Raw genomic sequence first — 11,106 nt, 5'->3', positions numbered from 1 at the left:
CCATGTGACATACCCCGAGGCCGCAAAGAGCCAGGGGGGAGATCACGCTGGAGAATGGGTGCTTGCCAAAATGGAAGAGGGGGGTCCAAACTGTTTCCCACTGCTGATGACTCTGTGTCCCAGTCAGGAGGCAAGAGAGTGAGAATCAGAGAGAAGGAAAGCTCATTCCCTTAGCTTTTGCGCTGAAGTAATTTAGGCAGCAGCGTGACTACAACACACCTGGATGTGGGTAGCCGGAGATGGCCCGCTGGCGAACGGGCTGTCTGGGGCTTGAGTCCTCAAGGAGATGGAGCTTGTGATGGATCCCTGCTCCCTCTCCTGATCTCAGAGGAACTAGGAGGAACGTGCTTTTTAGCTTCTCCACAGGAGGGAATTTAGATGTCATCTTTTAAATTTGGACTTCGCATTTTAAAGCATCCCTTTCTAATACAGAAGGTAGCATGTAAAGGCTTTGCAAAGGAAAATGGACGATTCTGGCGCATTCACCCAACATACGACGTGCGGAGATCGCTGATAGTCCATATTCCGGAGTTGGTGCCGCCGTCTCTTTAACAAGTGATGTTTACTTGCTTGTTTAAATACAAGCAACTTATACATTTGCCCTTATTCCCACCCAAACAGCTTTGGCCGCATCTTCCTCCAGGACATTCGCTGTGGTGCTGCACGAGGTGTTAATTCAGTTAAAGATCTGGGAACAAAGAGTTCACGAGGACGCGTGGAAGGTAAGGAATCTAAAACCGTCGTCTGCCGTTTTCTGAGACGGGGCTTCAGCGCGGTGCTCCGTGAACGTTTTGTGTCAACTTCTTGTGAACATCAGTTTAGTAGGGAGTCCGCGGAACCGTGCTCCGGATTCCAGGGTCTCTCCTTTGCGGTCGGGGCGCGCTCGCTCGTGCGAGGCAGCCAGCGGTCTCCGGCTCCCAGAGGATGCTCCCGACGCGCGTGAGGCTGGGTCACGGTCGCCGCACGCTCGAGGGCCGCGCCCCGCTCCCCGCCCCGCGGAGGCCGGGCTCCCGGCGCGCTCCCCAGGGCAGGGGTGGGGAGGTGCGGGGGAGTCCCGCCTTGGACCGCGCAGTCCCCGCACCACCTAGGAGACTTTTTTCCCCTCTTTTCTGTTGGGGGATTCCGCCGAGCGAGACGGAAAGTGCGCGGTCTGTGGGTGCGGCTGCAGCTTGGTGTTTGGGGCGGCGGGGAGGCCGAGGAGTGCCGCCGTCTTGCTTTTCTCACCTCTTCCGTGAATGTCCGCGTCTTGGGGGGCCCCAGCTCCCACGGAGTAGAAATGACACAATATTGAAAGGAACGCGGCAACCCGCACGCAAAAAGCTCGGATGGAGGAGCCGGGGGTCGAACCCGGGGCCTCGTACATGCGAAGCACGCGCTCTACCACTGAGCTACACCCCCGCCTGCTCGGGGGGCCCAGGGGATCCTCCATAAATTTGAAGTCGTGTGTGTGGCTCGCGTCCTGTTTCTGCTGGAGAAACCAAACGTGTCCAGCGCGACTAGGTTTCGGGAAGCCCTTCCGTAGTCAGGTGGGACAGGTCGGTCGTGGAGTCTGAGCCTCTTCATGTGAGGTTTGAGTTTCATCAGTTCAAGGCCTGTTGACTCATGGTTTCCTTTTTCCTGTCCCGTATTTCCAGCGCCTCCATGGAAGCCGCCGGGAGCTCTCCCCAGAGCGCGTTAGTGTGTGCTCCCGCACACCCCGCCGCCTGCTGCGGGCTCCGCTGGCCCCTGGGAAGCGGGACTGGGGGAGGCGAGCCCGGGCTGCCGCAGGAGAGAGCCTTACCTGTGCACAGTGCCCCGATTGTCTCTCTCTGTCCTAGTCTAAGCAGCCGGCTTCGGAGGCTCTTTCAGGGATCTACTAGATCCCTAAGACGCTGAATTTAACAGTGAAAGGGCACGGGAGAAATTTGAGGAACAAGGTAGACTGACACGGGGTTTGGGCTCTCCTTGGAGTCTGACACTTAGTACTTAGGAAGACCCGCAGGTTGGATTGCACCGACGGTGATGACTTTTGCAAAGAATAGTAGATAGGGAGGAAGGGTCAGAGTTCTGCTCGGCTGACGGCCTTACTGGTCGGTTGATTTGTTTTTGCTTTGGGAGCCTAGGTGAAGCAATAAGGGGGAAATGTATAGTTTGGGTTTGGACAGGACATAACTTACGTGTCTGCACCATAGCCCCCCGAGGACGTCTGCGGAGGCCATTACAGTCGGAGTCTGGAACCCTGCAGATATTTCTGAACCTGAATTTCCGACATGCACGTGCCTGGGAGGAGAGGGCATGTCAGAAGTGCCTGGAGCAAGGGCTTAAAGTTCTCCATCAAAACTGGTAGGTAAGGAACTTATTGATTGTTTTTTGAATGAGAGTGCCTTAAATAAATGGTTCTTTATTAAAAAAAGAGAGAGAGAGCGAGTGCCTTGGTGGCTCAGTTGGTTAAGTGGGGGCCTTCGGTTCAGGTCATGGTCCCAGCATGGTGGAATTGAGTCCCACATGGGGCTCCTTGCTCTGCAGGGAGCCTGCTTCTACCTCTGCCTGCCTGTGCTCTCTCTCTTTGTGACAAATAAATAAAATCTTCAAAAAATTAATAAAAATGAGAGTGCTTCTAGACTGATCTCACTTAAAAAAAAGATTTATATTCCTTGTTGTGGTCTTAAATTTCCCTTGGAACACCAAAGTCCCGTTTCATACCATCAGCTTCCAGATGAGGTGATCATCTCTGCTTTGCCCCTCGTTGCCAATCTATGACTATTTAGTTATAGAATGCCACGTACCAAACTTCTCAAAACCGAGTGACTTTAAATAACCATCAATTACATTTGCTCATAATTCCCAGGGGCAGAAAGTTTGGCTGGGCCTCCCCTGCCCTTTGGAGTTGGGGCTGCTCACTGCCCTTCACAGAGCTGGTAGCAGGACTGGACTCGAAGGTCAGAAGGTCAGAAGAACCTCCGTGCAGGGTATCGGAGCTACCCTGTGTGGCTTCCCGGTCCCTTTGCTGATCCCCGTTCTAGCTCGGGCTTTCTCCTAGCCTGGGGATCTCTCTGCAGTCAGACTCCCCACAGAGCGCCTTCGGAAGAGGGGCTATTTCAAGAGAAACCAAAGCAGAAACTGCACTTACAGCATCTGTTCGAGGAAACCACATCGGTTCCTCTCGTCCCCAGAGGACCGCCTTTGAGCAGAAATACTGTCCATAGGGAGGGTCTCCTGCCTCCAGCACACTGGGAGTGCAGAACAGCTGTTCTCAACATTTTCAGGGACAGTGAATGGAAGGGAACAGGAGCTGGCTGACTTTCAGAAGCCAAGACCTGTCCATTCTGTGGATTTATCTGCAAGTGAAGCGTTCTCTACTGTGGGGGACGAACATTAATTTGTCTCCAAAATTAAAGCAGACCGATGATGGGATTTTCCTTACTTTGTCATTTTTCAGGTTCTTACGGGAAAAACAAAAGTCCATGTTTGAATTCATGTGTTCTGTTTCTGGTATGTAATAAAGGATCCGGAGAGTCATTTGTCCGAGGCATTCAGCTTGCAGTCCAAAGTGCTTTCCAGACACAAGTGGACTCTCACATCACCTGATTTTTCTCATGCCCTTGTCTTTAGGATTAGCTTAAAGAAATCGCTCTGGTCTCCCTCTCTCTCTCCCCTCTTCCTCCTCTTCCCTCCCCTTCTCTCCTCCACGCATCCCTCCTCTCTCCCTCTCTCTCCCTCTTACTGTGGCTCTTCCTTAAGTCCTATTGTAAACTGGTGGTCCGGGTGACACGGCTGGTTGCATTTTCAGATGTCGAATAAGCCTTTCCTTCTCCTTTCTTCCTTCTGATGTCACACCAATCACTTTTGAACAAAGAATTAGCAAAAAACAAAAACGGAAAAGAAGATATGGCATCCCAGAAGGACTGTACGGATGTGGAGCACATTGGTGATAGGAAAAAGAAAGTGCCTTTGGAGGTGCTGGGCATCGAACCCAGGGCCTCATGCATGCAAAGCATGCGCTCTACCACTGAGCTACACCCCCAGGTAAAGGCTGCTTCTTCTGTGATATATTAAGAAATATGACTCTCTTTTGTATTCTTTGGCAAGGCTGTGTGTTGTGTGTGTGTGAGAGAGAGAGAGAGAGAGAGAGAGAAAAAGAGAGAACATTTATTCTCTTAATGGTACTAGTTCTACAATTTCTAAATGGAATTTTTTTTTTTCTAGACTCAAGTATAGTAAATTCTAAATTCAAATTGATACCATTCCAGCTTGCAGGTTCTTCCCAGCTGGGGTCAGTCTTCTCTAAGAGCTTCTTACTATCCTAATGCCTGTATTTTGTCTTGTTTTGTTTTTGACTACTATTCTCCGGAGAGTCTCAGGTTGGGAGTTTCACTTGTGTTCATTCCTTTTCTCTGTGGTGTCTTTCTCCTCCACAGATCACTCTACCTAATCTGCATTGACCGTCTTGTCTGTACCCACCTCTTCAAGTGTCATTGGTCTGTGATTACTCTCTTCCTTCACTTTCTACACTGAACCTTGCCTTGCTCACCAGCCCTCTTCAACACCAGGATATCTTCTCCAGAAAACCAAGGAAGCACTTTGACAGCCTATGTGCAGAATGAAAATGACTATTGCTTATTTCCAACTGTGTTGTGTCCCTCATTCCGTATCTTGAGAAATAGTCTTCACCCTGAAGATGGCTGGCACATCTAGAAAAGAAAAAGGAAGGGGGAGGGAGAGAAGTAGAGAGGAAGAAAATGTTTAAGTTCAATTTCCTTCCCTCTCCCTGCCTCTCCATTCCCAAGCAACCACTGACCTAATTCCCTGTCCCTGTAGTTTAGTTTGCATTTTCTGACGTTTTATACAAATAGAACCATATCATATTTACTTTTTTTGGTTTTACTTCTTTCACTCATTATAATTGTCTTGAGATCACCCATGTTTAATGTATCAGTGGTTCATTCCATTTTGTGCTGAGTAGTACTCCGTGGCATGGACAGACCACAACTGGTTTATCCGTTCACCCACTTATGGTAAGCCTTTGGGTTGTTCCAGTTATTGGTGATTACAAAAAAAACTGATGTGAATATTTGTATACAAGAATTTGTATGCACGTAACAGTTTTACTTCTTTTCCATTGGATACATAGTTAGAATTTGCACGGCTGGATCATGGGGTTGGTACACCTACAACTTTTTAAGAAACTGTCAAACTCTTTCAAAGTCGTCCTCTTCATTTCTGCTGATGATGTATGAGAGTTTCATTTCCTCTGCATTCTTGCCAACATTTGGTATGGCTGGCGTTTTTAAAATTTTAACAACTCTTATAACTGCAATGGTCTATCATTATGGGCTTAATTTGTATTTCCTTAATGACTGATGTGCGTCTTTTGTTTCTTTGCCATCCTTTTATCTTCATTGACATCCTCTGCTTAAATATTCTGATATTTTATTTTATTATAAAAAATTTTATTCGTTTATTCGTCAGAGAGAGAGAGCACACAAACAGGCAGGGGCAGAGAAAGAAGCAGAGAAAGAGCAGGAATCCCAATATGGGACTCAACCCCAGGACTCTGGGATCATGACCTGGGCCAAAGGCAGCAGCCTAACTGACTGAGCCACTCAGGCATCCCTATTTGGGTATCTTAAATCAGGTTTTCTTATTGTTGACAATTAAGAGCCCTTTATATATTCTAGCTGTAAATCCTCTATCAGATATATGGTTTGCAAAGGTTGTCTCCCTGTCTATGACTTGCCTTTCTGTTCTTTTAAACATGCTTTGCACAGAGCAGGATTTAACATTTTTTGATGAGATTAAATTTATATAATTTTATGTGTTCGTTGTCATATCTACAAAGTATTTGTATGACCCAAGATCACAAAGATTTTCTCCTGTGCATGGGACCCCGTGAAATTTTTTCTTTGGTTTCCTTAATTTTCTGAGATGTATCTGGGTTAACTGGCAGGATGAGGAAGAGAGGAAAGGCTTTATGTTTTGGAACCCTGTTACCTCTCTTGTGTCTTACTCCTCCACCTACCATCCCCCGCAGCCAGGAACTGGGTCCAAGCGCTATGGGTGGAAGATATGATAATAGATGCCCCCCAGTTTCTGAGTGGATGACGTACTGGTCGTTTCAACAGCAGCGTTTAAAGAATCTGGAATCCCCTAAAATCGAAGATGAAAACAATCCCACGTATTGAAAAACAAATATCAGAAAGGAGTGCTTCCAAGCAGCCGAAATAGCTCAGTTGGGAGAGCGTTAGACTGAAGATCTAAAGGTCCCTGGTTCGATCCCGGGTTTCGGCAGGCCGTGTAGCTTTTTGTCCCCCTCAGAGACAGCCAGCCTGCCACCCCCAGACCTATTTTTGCCATCTTGAAACTCGACAATAATTACACCTTGAATCTGTGTTTTGTAATCGCTGTTCAAGGGGACAGCCGAACAGGCATCTGGACAAAGGAAAGGATGGGCAGTATGCGCCTCCGGCTTTCGCTGCTTTTCCTTCTCCAGACAGCGGTCGCCTGGCCCCGTGAATCTTGAGGTGTGAAATGAAGGTGAACAGTAACATTCCTGCTGATAATTTACAAGTGGAGTCCACTTAATGAGAATGACATTAAATCAGCAAGTGAAAAATAACTAATAGATCGAGAGAGACCAAGAAAGGGGAAAAAACTTTATATTTTATTACCACTTTTAAGGGCACTTTCCCTCTCCTTTAAAAATAAATTCATACATCCATTCATTCGTTCGTTTGCTGGGTCACAGGGAGAGGAGAGTCGATGTCGCAGTGAAAGCCACAAACCTGTTTACATGTGCCCCCAAGAGCCACCACATTATACCTCAGATTCTTACTGCACAAGAATCTAAGTGAGGCCTTGGCCCATCGCAGCAGATTCTGGATTTCCGTTAGTGCTCCGTGGGGGTCAGCCCCGATTTTACACCCGCGGAGGGAAGGCCAAGTCTGATGCAGGGTGCAGCGGGTGGCCAAGACCCGCGCAGGGCCAAGCGGACGGTGGGCCACAGACTTCTGTGCTGTTTAGAATGAGGGACCTTCCATTTTCCTTTGGCACTGTGTGCCCGATGTAACCGGTGCAGATCACCAGCCATCAACATATACATCTCTTGGATTCAGTATATCTACCCCATGGCCACCCCAGGGTCTGCACACACCCGCAGCTGAGTTATGATCTGAGCACTGGCAAGTATCTTGTTAAAGTCATGTCCGCAGTTCCCCTCTGAACTCGGGGTTGGAATACCGGAGATAACATTGCCGGGAAAATCCCAAGGGAACTCGTGGTTCGTGTTTACAAAAAGACGCATCAAGAAAACAGAGTAGCATGCTAGTGTCCCCTTACTGCTCCCCGCTTTCGCGGCAGTCTTGCTTTGTGCGGCTATACCAGAATCAGTGCCATTTTGCGTGCAAGATGTTGGGATACTACCTGTTACGTCCAAAGTCGGGGCTGGAGGGGTGACGGTTGAGGTCGAAATGGAACCAACAAGTCCAAGTTTTAAGAAAACCGGCAAAACGCCTCTTTGATTAGCAAGAAGTACGCACCCGTAGCTGCCCAGGCCCCACTGGGATTCGAACCCAGGATCTCCTGTTTACTAGACAGGCGCTTTAACCAGCTAAGCCACGGAGCCACGTCGGAAGGATGCTGGGATTCCCGCATCCGAGGTGGATTTTGCCGCGCAGCTGTTTCTGAGCCGACCCGCCCCTTCTTGGCCTTCTGTCCAGAGCAACCCGGACGAGAGCAACCGTGGCCCGCACACCCGCCCAGTGGTCTTCTCGCCTTGCGCTGCACAACCTCGTGGCAGTGGGCTCGGATTCTCGATGCGGCCCCCAGGAAGCGCGCGCAGAGGGAGGCCAGAGGTGGGCGGCGAGTCCCCAGGCCCCGCGGCGCCCCTGCGGACCAGGTCCTGCGCCTCCCGGCGTCCTGCGTCGTGGCGCGGGGCTCCTCCTCTGCTCCCGGGGTCCGAGCCGCCGCCACCAGCGCTCGGCGGGGCTGCGAGGACGCGAGTTGCCCCGGACCCAGGGCCCCAGACCACCCGGAGCTAAACGGAGACGGGCGGGGGGGCAGTACCACGGTCTTCTTTCGGCCCCGCAGGGTGGTTGGAGCCCGGCAGCGGGGCGTCTACCCCCTGGTGTTGAAAAACCCAGAGGAGACCCTCCCCGTCATCCTCGGCCGTTGCGCGGGGCCGTCTACCAGATGAGACCGCAGGCGGGGAGTGGCGGGCGCGTGTCCTGCTCCTGCCGCCTCCTCTCCCGCGAAGTTCGGCTGCTACCGGCGCTGCCACCTTGTCTGTTCTCACTCCGGGGGCAGCTGCTCTCCGGGGGCTTGGGTGACGAGTGACTCGCCTGGCCGTGTTCATGTAGATCGTTTTCCTGCGGCGAATGGGCGCCGTCCTTGGATTCCGTTTCTCGGCATTTTGGGAGATAATGAGACGAAAAGACGAGAAAAATGAACCTCAAGAAGTCTTTCCTTGGGTTTCCTTTGTTCTCCGAGCGGTGCGTGGGTCCGCGGAGGAGAGAAAGGCTGCGGGGCTGGACCTCACCGCCGCGCCCCCGCCCCCCTCCTCCACCTGCCACCCCCGGCGCGGGGAACTGGACCGACCTGCGCCCACCGGGCCTCCGAGCCTGTCCGGGTTGGCACACATACCGCCCAGCGGGACGGTCACACTTAGGGCATCCAGAACCCCGAGCGAAGGCTGAACCCGGTCCGCGGAGTGCAGGGGTGGGGGAGAGGCAGGGAGAGGGCGTGCGGGGGCGGCCGGAATAGCTCAGTTGGGAGAGCTGAAGATCTGAAGGTCCCTGGTTCGATCCCGGGTGCCGGCAGGCGGGCGTTTTGGCCCTGGGTGATTGCGGCTCCCGGGAGCCCGGGGCCGGTGACAAAGTCCATGGACGCAGCCATCCTACAGCGCTGACTGCACGGCCCCTGACCGAGGGAGGGACTGGCGGTGGCTGCCCACTTTTGTTCCTCCCTCGTGTCGTGGAAGCCCCGGGGGGAAGGAAAGCAGCAGACGCTCCGGGCGGACACGCACCGGACCCTGATGACGTTGGGGACCCGTCGCTGTCGCCGCGGCAGGTGGCGCGCGCGAGCTGGTGCGAAGGGAGCGCCACAGGCCGTGTCCGAGCAGCGCGGGGCTGCAGCCCGCAAGCAGCGGGGCAACGTGCGCCGGGTGTGAGTGCGGCCCAAGCCGGCGACAGTTGCGGCCCAAGCCAGCGACAGTGACTACTCCAAAACTGTAAAAACCGTGTGTAAAACTGTGTAAAAACAGAGCCTATTGTGAGAGGCGGAATTTATGAAATGTGCATCTATTAAGTCTTGTTGGCCCGCAGGCATGTCCCTTCGTTTACAGTGCTGGGCGCGACCACCCGGGCAGCTGCCAAAACGCCCGCCGGCCGGCACCCAGGATCGAACCAGGGACCTTCAGATCTTCAGTCTGACGCTCTCCCAACTGAGCTATTCCGGCCGCCCCCGCACGCCCTCTCCCTGCCTCTCCCCCACCCCTGCACTCCGCGGACCGGGTTCAGCCTTCGCTCGGGGTTCTGGATGCCCTAAGTGTGACCGTCCCGCTGGGCGGTATGTGTGCCGACCCGGACAGGCTCGGAGGCCCCGGGGGCGCAGGTCGGTCCAGTTCCCGGCGCCGGGGGTGGCAGGTGGGGGGGGGCGGGGGGCGCGGCGGTGAGGTCCAGCCCCGCAGCCTTTCTCTCCTCCGCATCCTGTGAGCGGACCCACGCACCGCTCGGACAGCAAAGGAAACCAAAGGAAAGACTTCTTGAGGTTCGTCGTTTTTCTCGTCTTTTTGTTCCTTTGTCTTTCCTTATCTCCAAAAATGCTGAGAAATTTTGATGAGGGGGAACAGTAACTTTGAACCCCAACTGAGCAAATGTTATCCCCAAAGATATTTCCATTCTTCTAATTATTAGTCGTAATAATAACTGGACTCAAGTATTTATACTTTAATTTCATTTTTAAAAGTGGAAATTGTTTCTCTGTTTCATAGAAGTACCTATATCCTTGATTTTGCCATGTGACCTGCAAATTCTAAAATATTTACTTTTTGGCCATTTACTGAAAAAGTTCGCTGAAACTCCTGCTCCAGCGGACTATCTTCTTGGAGTCGTTGTGTTGGTGAGGAGAGAACAGCCTCTTCCCGAAAAGTCCCTGCAGTGGCCATGCTCTGCTGTGCAGGAGTGGCCGATGTAGGTGCTATGGTAAAAATGACTCCCCCCGTTGTGGTGATGGGATGCGGGAGGGGCTGGGTGTATCTATTCCAACCGGGGGTCCTGGGTCCTGGGAAGTACCTATGGGGCAGATTCAGGGATTCAAATAGATGTGCAGTAAGGTAAGCCTGAATCTATCCGTCACACGACGTGTATAAACCACCTCTCCGACCGGGAGACCACAGTGGCATCCTGTGTTCCAGGATTAATGTCAGCTCAGAGTCGTGTTCAGTAGTCTCCACACATTCTGTCTCCAGCAGTTGCCTCGGTGAGTGGACTTTCTTTGGGGAAGGCTGGAGCAGAAGTGTTCGCCGTATACGTTTTTCATTGTGTACCAAGTTCCCTTCTCACATGGAGCCAGGCTCCTCTTCATTCAAGGAGGCCTGGACTGGATTCCTGCACGCGAGGTACGAAGTGGGGAAAGGCCAGCTGGAATCCATGAGTCCTCTAGGTGCCAAAATAATAGACACAAAGGACATTGCGGTTCTGGAAGAATTCTCAAGACAAGTGCCATCAGCAAGGACATGAAAGCTGGACAGGGACGTGGTTCTTACCACATGTCCACTCAGCTTGCCTGCCGGTCTGTGCAGAAGACAGAGCGTCACGGAGCGTGGCAGAGAGTCATTGTGAATTTAGGGAAGCGGTGATTTTGGTTCCGGCTGCCGTCCCAGTGACAGTTCCATCGCTGGGACAAATCGGTGGGTCGCTGCTGCTTCAGGCACAGCTTTTGCTGTAAAACATAGTTCGCTCTTTACACAGCTAGAAACTGGGCACTGTTTGGGGCTGAATTCTGTCTCTCCAAAATTGTATATTGAGGTCCCAACCCACAGGATCTCAGCCTGGGACTGTATTTAGAGATGGGACCTTTAAAGAGATGATTAAGGTACAAATGAGGTCATATGGGTGGGCCCTAATCCAGGGT

At 52.0% G+C, this 11,106-nt stretch overlaps 5 non-coding genes across 5 annotated transcripts; 1 reads left to right on the top strand and 4 right to left on the bottom strand.

Moving 5' to 3' along the window:
• Positions 1-1,326: 1,326 nt before the first annotated feature.
• Positions 1,327-1,398, bottom strand: TRNAA-CGC (transfer RNA alanine (anticodon CGC)). The gene has a single exon. It is a non-coding gene; the product is annotated as a tRNA-Ala (tRNA).
• Positions 1,399-3,931: 2,533 nt separating this feature from the next.
• Positions 3,932-4,003, bottom strand: TRNAA-UGC (transfer RNA alanine (anticodon UGC)). Its single transcript has one exon. It is a non-coding gene; the product is annotated as a tRNA-Ala (tRNA).
• Positions 4,004-6,194: 2,191 nt separating this feature from the next.
• TRNAF-GAA (transfer RNA phenylalanine (anticodon GAA)) lies at positions 6,195-6,267 on the top strand. Its single transcript has one exon. It is a non-coding gene; the product is annotated as a tRNA-Phe (tRNA).
• A 1,259-nt stretch (positions 6,268-7,526) lies between these two features.
• TRNAT-AGU (transfer RNA threonine (anticodon AGU)) lies at positions 7,527-7,600 on the bottom strand. Its single transcript has one exon. It is a non-coding gene; the product is annotated as a tRNA-Thr (tRNA).
• A 1,757-nt stretch (positions 7,601-9,357) lies between these two features.
• Positions 9,358-9,430, bottom strand: TRNAF-GAA (transfer RNA phenylalanine (anticodon GAA)). Its single transcript has one exon. It is a non-coding gene; the product is annotated as a tRNA-Phe (tRNA).
• Between the last annotated feature and the right edge of the window lie 1,676 nt (positions 9,431-11,106).

The sequence above is a fragment of the Mustela lutreola genome, chromosome 6, assembly GCF_030435805.1.
Source record: "Mustela lutreola isolate mMusLut2 chromosome 6, mMusLut2.pri, whole genome shotgun sequence".
Lineage (NCBI taxonomy): Eukaryota > Metazoa > Chordata > Mammalia > Carnivora > Mustelidae > Mustela > Mustela lutreola.
The sequence above is the reverse complement of the archived record's forward strand: the minus strand, read 5'-3'. Positions and strand labels throughout refer to the sequence as shown.